The following is an 8,717-nucleotide window of genomic DNA, read 5'->3' on the forward strand; positions in this document are numbered from 1 at the left end:
GTCTTTGCAATTACTTGCTATGCATCAGAGAGCTGGACAATAACTAAGGAAGACAGAAGAGAATTGATGCCTTTGAGCTGTGGTGCTGGAGAAAAGTATTGAAAATTTTGTGGACTCCCAGGAGAACAAACAGGCTTGTCCTGGAGAGGGTGAATTCAAGTTACTCTTTGGTGGCAATGATTTTAAAGCTCTGTCTCACATACTTTGAACATGTTACCCAAAGGGACTAGTCCTTGGGAAAAGACATCATGCTTGGAAGGATGGATGGACAGTAAAGGAGAGAAAGACCCTGGATAAAATGGGCTGACACAGTGACTTGGGGCACAGTTGAAACAAAAAGCTGATTCTTTGAAGAGACCAATAAAATTGGCAATCATTTAACAAGATTGGCAAAGAAAAGACTGAAAACACAAATTACTAGTATTGAGAATTAAATGAAAACTATTATTAAAACTATTATAGATATCAAAATAATAATAAAAGAACACTTTTTCAAGAACAGGGGAATACTAGGGCATGGTCCAGAGCGAATTGCACTACCAAAAGAAAGATCAGCTCAAGCTTCTTTGACAGGTCATGTCCACCAGAAGCTCTGCTGGAGAAACATGGATAATCCCAGTCCTTTGTAGCGTCAGAAGCCCACAGGAGATTAAGCTACGAGTTAGTCCAAACTCAATGATGATAAGAGGTTTTATTTTTTGGTTTTTTGAATGAGATGGAATAAAACATGCTTAAATTGGAATTGGACAATACCGGTGAAATAAATGAATTCTTTGGAAAGTTAAAATTATAACATAATTAATAAGAAACAGATAATTTTGAAAAGTTTTAAAGCTGTTAAATCAAATTGGAAATTTAAAAACTCTCCACAACAACAAATTAAATAGCTCAAGATAATTTTATCAAACAAGTCTACTAAATGTTTAAACAAGAAGGGTTTTTGAGTACAATATAAAAGTGCTCAATTTTATTAAACAAGTAGTACTCTGATATAAAAACCAGATAAATCTACAAAAAAGTGGAGAGATAGCTATTTAACTGTCTATCTGATGTAAGCCATTAGCCAAAACTGTCTGGTACAGAGGATAAAGGTATGCTTTTGTTTTTGTTGTTGTTGGATACTATCAAGGCGAGTATGACTCATAGTGATTTTATGAATGTTAGATCCAAATCTTTTTCTATCTTCATTATCTCTGAGACACATAAGCCCATGTCAATCTACCTCTCTGGGGATACTCCTCACTTTCTCTCCTTCATTGACTCTCCACCTTTGCAAACATATCATCACTTTTGAAGGAATGGGGTCTCCTAGCAACAAGCACAAAATACTTGAGCCAAAGCCTCATCATGTTCACCTCTGCTGAGTACTGTGGCTGCACATTTTCCAAAACATATGTTTGCAATTTTGGCAATCCATCAGATACTCACTGTTCTTCACCAAGAACAAAATTCAAAGGCATAAATCCTTCTGTCATCTGTATTCATTGTCCAGTTCTCCGATATTGAGCAAGTAATAGACAGTCAATAGTCTGAAACAGGCGTAACTTAGTCTTCAAACTGACATCATTGCTCTTTAGTAATTTGGAGAAGTTGCTGACAGTAGACTTGCCCAAAACAATGGGTCTTCTGATCTCTTGACTGCTGGTACCAAGGGTATTGATTGTGGATCCAAGTAAGAGGAATCATTAACAGTTTCAATCCTTTCTGCATCTATGATGATGTTACCTATTGGCCCAGTGGTAAGGAACTTTGTTTTCTTGATGTTGAGCTGTGATCAATATTGAAGACTGTTGTTCCATTGAGTCACCTACACTCATAACAACCCTATGTACAATAGTTCTAAAACCCTGCCCTATCCTTAGCCAGTCTCACTGATCTGAAACATCTAAGCCTCATTGCCCCAGATACTTATCAATCCATCTCATTCCGGGGTCTTCCTCTACTGTGTTGTTCCTCTGCCCTTCCAAGCATATTTTCCCCTAAGGATTGGTCTCTCCTGAGCATGTGCCCAAAGTTTATGAGACAGCTTCACAATCCTTGCCTCCAAGGAGAAACTTGGTTTCACCCTCCACAAGACAGATCCATTTGTTCTACTGGCTGACCACAGTATTTACTATAGTCTTCTTAAGCACTACACCTTAAAGGCATTGATTCTTCTGTCATTTTCAGTCATTGTCCAGCTCTCTGATGCATGTAGTTTCTGATTTTCTGCAGCAAGTGCTTTAGATTCTCCTCACTTTTAGCAAGGAAGTCCCTACCATCTACATAACACAGGTTGTTAATTAGTCTTCTTCTGATCCTACTGCCACATCCATTTTCACAAAGTCCAGCTCTACAGATTATTTGCTCAATATACAGATTGAATATGTACAGAAAAAGGATACAACCCTGAAGCACACCTTTCCTGATTTTTAAACCATGGAGTTTTCCTTTGTTCTGTTCAAACAACCTCTTGGCCTAGGTATTGCTTTCATACAAGCACAAGTAAGGGTTCTGGGATTTCCATGTTATCCATACTTTGTTGTGATTCACACAGTCAAATGCCTTTGTATAGTCAATAAAACACAGATAGATATTCTTCTGGCATTCTCAACTCTGAGCCAGCATCCATCTGACATAAACAGTGACATCTCTAGTTCTACTGCTTCTTCTAAAGCCAGTTTGAACTTCTGGTAGTTACCTGGAAATGTACTTGCCTAAAAAGTGGGAAATGGGGCATGAGAGTACAAAACTGTGAGTATTTCTCTAAGAGGACCAGAGAGAGTAAGCGTAACACAGCTCTTCACCTTCCCAGAGCAGACAGTACATCAGAAGCCCACAGTCCAGCCCCATGGTTCCTCTGGTGCCACACTAGCAGCAAGTGGTTCTTTTATTGGTTGCTGACTCACAGACTCAGTTATTGTACCAACAATTGGATTTATTAGGGAAGGAACTTGGAGTATGGAAGAGACAAAATATCACACTATCTCCCAAAAAACTCCAGTTTTTAGCCCTACAGTTAACTGCTAACATGGCAAATCTCCTCGGTTAGTCCACACTCCAGACTCAATTCAGCAAACAGCTTTTCCTTCCTTCATCAAAACCAAAATAGCAAAACACCAACTGTAGACAGCACAAATGCAAGAAGCCTCAGGTTACACAATTTCTTGCCACAATTTCTCCACAGCAATGGCATTCTCTCCACTACTAGGGTCTTGCCTCCACTAAACTTGCTCTCCTCAAGTCCTACTTCAAGTCTTCCTCATCTCAAACCTTGCTACTCCAAGCCTTAGCTACCTAGGCTGAGAATCACTATTTTACTGCTTCAGCTGTTGATGATTAGCAAGCCCACTCTGATTTGCAAGACCATGTGTCTGCAGTTGAGGAAGCCAGAGACCAGAGAACTTAATTAATGACTAAAAAAAGCCAACTTGGACATTTCTTCATGTGTTTGTTCACCATGAGAATGCTTTCTTTGGTGAAGTGTCTATTCATATCCTGTGCCCATTTTTCAATTGGGTTATTTATCTTTTTCTTGTTGAGGTCCTGCAGGATTCTATAAATTTTAGGTATGAGGCCCTTATCAGATATGTCATTACCACAATTTTTTCACAGTCTGTGGCTTTGCTTTTTACCCTGTTAGAAAGTTATTTAATGTGCATAGGGATTGGATTCTTAGAAGCTCCCTAGCTCTAAGAGGATGCAAATAAAAACAACTATGAGATATCATCTTACCCTAGTATCATCGCAAAGTTCAACAGAGAAGCAAACAACAAATGCTGGCAGAGTTGTCTTGAAATCTGAACCCTTATTCACTGCTGGTGGGAGTGTAAAATGGTGCAACCACAATCAAAGGTGGTATGGTGCTTTCTCAAAAAGTTGGAAATAAAAATATTATTTGACCCAGCAATTCCACTATTACGAATATACCCTAAAGAAACCAAAGCTGTCACACAAACATATGCATGCACACCCATGTTTATTGCTACATTATTCACAATAGGAAAGATATTGAAGCAACTCAAGTACCATCAACAAATGAATACATAGAAAAACTATGGTATATTCACAAAATGTGATATTATGCAGCACTAAAAACAAGAAACTAATATTACTCAATATGGATGATCTTGGAGGACATCATGCTGTGTGAAATATCTCAGTCACAAAAGGACAAATATTGCATAACACCCCTGTTAATAAAACAGGACTGACATGTTGGTTGTCATAGGAACTAAAAATAAGAGGGGATAAATAATGAACACTACTTTGGAACAGATGAAGGAAAGAACTATTTAAAAGGAATATATGGTTAGGCATTATTTGCATGACAACAGTCCAGATTAAAAGGTGCATAGCAAAGTGGATTGGGGGGGGGGAAGAAATTACCCAACAGTGAATAGGTTTTTTTAAAGCAAATTGCAGGAGGGGGGGGAGAAAAATATGCAAGAATGAATGAATTAAAATCCAAGTTTTCTGTAAACTTACATTAAAATCACAATTAAAAATATTTAAAAACTACAATAAAATTTAAAAAGCCAACTTTTAGGCTAACGTCACAGCCCCCACGCCCCGACTTTTCTTAGCTATTGTTTTTCATTCTCTTAAGGATCAGCCTTCCCCTCACCAATATATCTATTTAGGGAAATATGTAAGCTAGCTGCTTTACTTCTTAAGTGATAATTGTCCCATTTTAGATAGCTAATTTTTAATTTGCACAGTCCTATCAAATCAGTACTCTGAGGAAACAAACATGTATTTTTCTCTGAAGCATTTTCTGTTATAGTTTAATTCACATCTATAAACACAGGCACAGGCCAGAGTAAACAATCAGGTCACAAAAACTTACACTAACTCTCAAAATGAAACATCTTCTCTTCATCTGGTTGAGTTCTGGTCAACACATCCTCAGCCATCTAGTCTCAGAGCAAAGATTCAAATGGGGATCTGCCACCAACTGAGAAATCCTCACATCTTCCTGTTTCAGACCAGCTTGTTCCCTTATTCAACTTTAGGACCACAGGACCCAGTAAACACATCGGGGATTCCCAGGACTCCCTGCTCCGAAAACCCTTCTTCACTCATCATGCTAGGTGGGCAGTGCTGAAGGAACAAATCCAAAGCCTGTCCCTTGGTTACTCAGTATTTCCCACTTATCAAGGGGACCCAGGAAGTCACCACAAGTTGAACATGCTCGCCAGCTACCTTTAAGTCCTAGAAAGGGAGTTCTGATACTTTCTCCTTTCTTTCGTAAAGTAGACCCAGGTGATCTTCACCTTGTCTCAGTTTCATTGCAAGAGGCTTCTTTCTGCTTATGCATTTTCAAAGGTAACTCTCCTCAGACTACTGGGGTTGGAAAGAGGTGCGTAATCTTTCTTAGACTAAGCTCCACCGACTGTGTCGGATTCTACTACTATTAATAAGCATTCTTTTAGGGCAAATTAATTCCCTTTTTGAATACCCAATTATTGTCCAAGTGGCTTGAATTTTTCCTTTAATTACAATATGGCCCATCATTCCTGGGCGCGTCCGTTCCCAGAGGCTTTTCCTGCTTCACCCTTCAACTGTTTATGAGACGGAAGACGATCACAGACAGCTGGACTATTGGCAATGCCTTCACTGGAATCCATGACCTTCAAAGATGTAGCTATCTACTTCACCCAGGAAGAGTGGGCCCTGCTGGACACCGCCCAGAAAAACTTATTTAGAGATGTGATGATGGAAAACATCGATCATTTGATGTTTGTAGATTCAGAGCATCAACTCTGTAAATCAGATATGATTGCCCAGCTGGTGCAAGGACAGAAATTGTGGAGAGAAGATAGAGGATCTCTCCAAAGCCAGGTTCCAGTTAATTCTGGCAGAAAAACTGGCTCTAATGAAGGAGAAGTGTTTCCCTTACAACCTGTCTGCAGGAAGAACACACCCAACATGGCAATGAGATCTCTCAGTGGAGAAGACTCCTTTGAATATAAGGATTTGGGAGAAGACTTTGCTCATAACCTTCCATTGCCTCAACATGTGCTGAATAAAGTGGAGAAGAAAAACAATATCAACAAAGAATTTGAAAAATCTCTTACCGACTCATCCTTTAATCAGAAGAAGCAAATACACTCTAAAAGTAAATCGTATGACTGTCATCTATGTGGGAAAGCCTTTCTTCAGAGCTCTGGCCTTAAGCAGCACATTAGAACACACACTGGAGAGAAACCATATGAATGCCATATATGTGACAAAGCCTTCAGTAATTTTTCTGGCCTTACCCAGCACTATAGAACTCACACAGGAGAGAAACCCTATGAATGCCAGATATGTGGGAAAGCCTTCAGTACAAATTCTAATCTTAGACAACATCGAAGAATTCACACGGGAGAGAAACCATATGTCTGTCATTTATGTGGGAAAGCCATCACGAATTATGCTGACCTCATTCAACACAACAGAATTCATACCGGAGAGAAGCCATATATATGTCATCTCTGTGGGAAAGCCTTTATTCAAAGTTCTGGCCTTAAACAACACAACAGGACACACACTGGAGAGAAGCCCTATGAATGCCATATATGTGGAAAGGCCTTCAGTAACTTTTCTGACCTTATACAGCACAATAGAACACACACAGGTGAGAAGCCCTACGAGTGTCATCTCTGTGGGAAAGCCTTTAGCAACTGTTCTCACTTCAGACGACACGAGAGAAGTCACACTGGAGAGAAGCCCTATATGCATGCCATTTGTGTGGGAAGGCTTTTAGCCGCAGTTCTAACCTAACACTCCATCAGAGAATTCACACAGGAGAGAAACCCTACAGATGCCAGCTTTGTGAGAAAGCCTTCAGTCAGTGTTCTGACCTCAGAAATCATGAGAAGACTCACACTGGAGAAAAACCATTTGAATGCCATCTGTGTGGGAAAGCCTTCAGCAGAAGTGCAAATCTGAGACTGCATGAGAGAATGCACTCTGGGGAGGAGTCATACATTTGTCAGCACTGTGGGAAAGCCTTTAGTCAACATTCTGACCTTAGAAATCACGAGAACACACATAATAGCGAGAAACCATATGAATGCCCTGTGTGTAGGGAGGTCTTTGCTTACTGTTCGGACCTAAGACATCATGAGAGCAGCCATACTATATACGTAATCAACGTAAAAGAGAGCCCGGCCTTAGCGTTAACATTTCAGCACCCGGAAGACACACACATGGAAGAAACACTGTGTCTGTAATCAGTCTGTCAAGTATTTATTTGTCATCTTTTGAGAAAAGTCATAAATATCAGACCATGTATAACACAAAAGAGAACACACAATAGAAATACAGTAACTATCAAAGTGTTTTCTCTCACAGGTCTAACTAATAAACCAAGAAACTCACAAGTGAGGGACAAAATCTGTCTGCAGTTGATGTGAAATAATTTATATGTTGGTCTTTTAAACAAAATGAGTGAACTCCACAGGAGTACCTGAGGTGTTTAATTGCTCTCCAGTCAGTGCTCAGCCCTGTTATATACAATAAAGTTTTTATCATAAGGATAACTACATATTATGGATTGAATTGTGGCTACCCAGAAGATCTATTGAAGTCTTAATCCCTGCACCTGTAAATGTGAATTTATTTGGAAATAAGACATTTTGTTAACAGTCAAAGGTCGTAGAATAGAGCAGGTCCAAATCCCTTTTCAACAGGGATGTACAAATCAAGGAATACCACCTAGAAACAGCTAGGGCTCCAAAGATAGAGGAGACCAGGAAAGTGTGAATATAGTCCTGCTGAAGTCCTCGACTTGGACTTTGACCTTTTAAAATTGTGAGAAAATGTCTTGTTCTTTGTGGTAATTTGTTAAAACTCTGGGAAACCACCAAAGCCCACTACTGTTGAGTTGATTCTGCCTCATGGGACTTTCTAAGGCTGTAAAATTTCCTAGGAGGAGGCTGCTCATCTTCCTCCCATGGAGTGAGTGGTGGATTCAAACCCCTGACCTTTCCTTTAGCAGCTCAACCTGTAATACACTACGCCACCAGGTCTTAGAAATCACGAGAAGATGCACACTGGAGAACAAACACCAGTTAAATGGGAGGTGTAAGCAAAAAAATCATTACTAATCATTTACTAAATCATTCTCTTTTAGAGAATACTAGGTGTAGACAAATTATTCATGAAAGTCGTTTATTTATAGGGAATCATTTTAGAACATGTTTGAAGTCAGGCTGAATAAAACCCTATCCATGTTATGGCTGAAGGGAAGGTCTCAGTGGTAACTTGTCACAGAGTCAGCAATAATGTTCCCTAGAGATGATGGTGGCACAGAACAGGGCAAGGTTCAAATCCATTGTTCATACTCTCACTGTGACATCTAACAAGAAGGGAGAAGAGAGAACTTGAAACCAGCAAAACCCATTTCATTGATATTTCATATATAGAGACCAAGTTGGAGATAAAAACCATTTCAAGAGGATCCTGCTGAGCATACGATTCAGAATTTTTATAAAAGATCTCTTTTTGAAAATATTTATAAAACCAGTGTGGGATTATGATGTGATCTGGGAATACTGAATGCAAGATTTTACAAGAATTACAAAATGATCTTGAGCTCTATAGGTTAGTATTTGCATATATGTAAAGAGTAAATGCTGTTGAGAAACCTAAAAAAAAAAAATATGGCCCATCAACAAAAACCCTTAATCATCTTTTCAAATATCATTCAATTAAATGCACAAAACCCTTAATCCTTTTTTCAGTATATC

At 39.1% G+C, this 8,717-nt stretch overlaps 1 pseudogene; it reads left to right on the top strand.

Annotated features, from left to right (window-relative positions):
• Positions 1-5,589: 5,589 nt before the first annotated feature.
• LOC102846667 lies at positions 5,590-7,199 on the top strand (annotated as a pseudogene).
• The last annotated feature ends 1,518 nt before the right edge of the window (positions 7,200-8,717 follow it).

Source organism: Elephantulus edwardii, unplaced genomic scaffold (assembly GCF_000299155.1).
Source record: "Elephantulus edwardii isolate Elephantulus edwardi_28Jun2011 unplaced genomic scaffold, EleEdw1.0 scaffold00078, whole genome shotgun sequence".
NCBI classification, from domain to species: domain Eukaryota; kingdom Metazoa; phylum Chordata; class Mammalia; order Macroscelidea; family Macroscelididae; genus Elephantulus; species Elephantulus edwardii.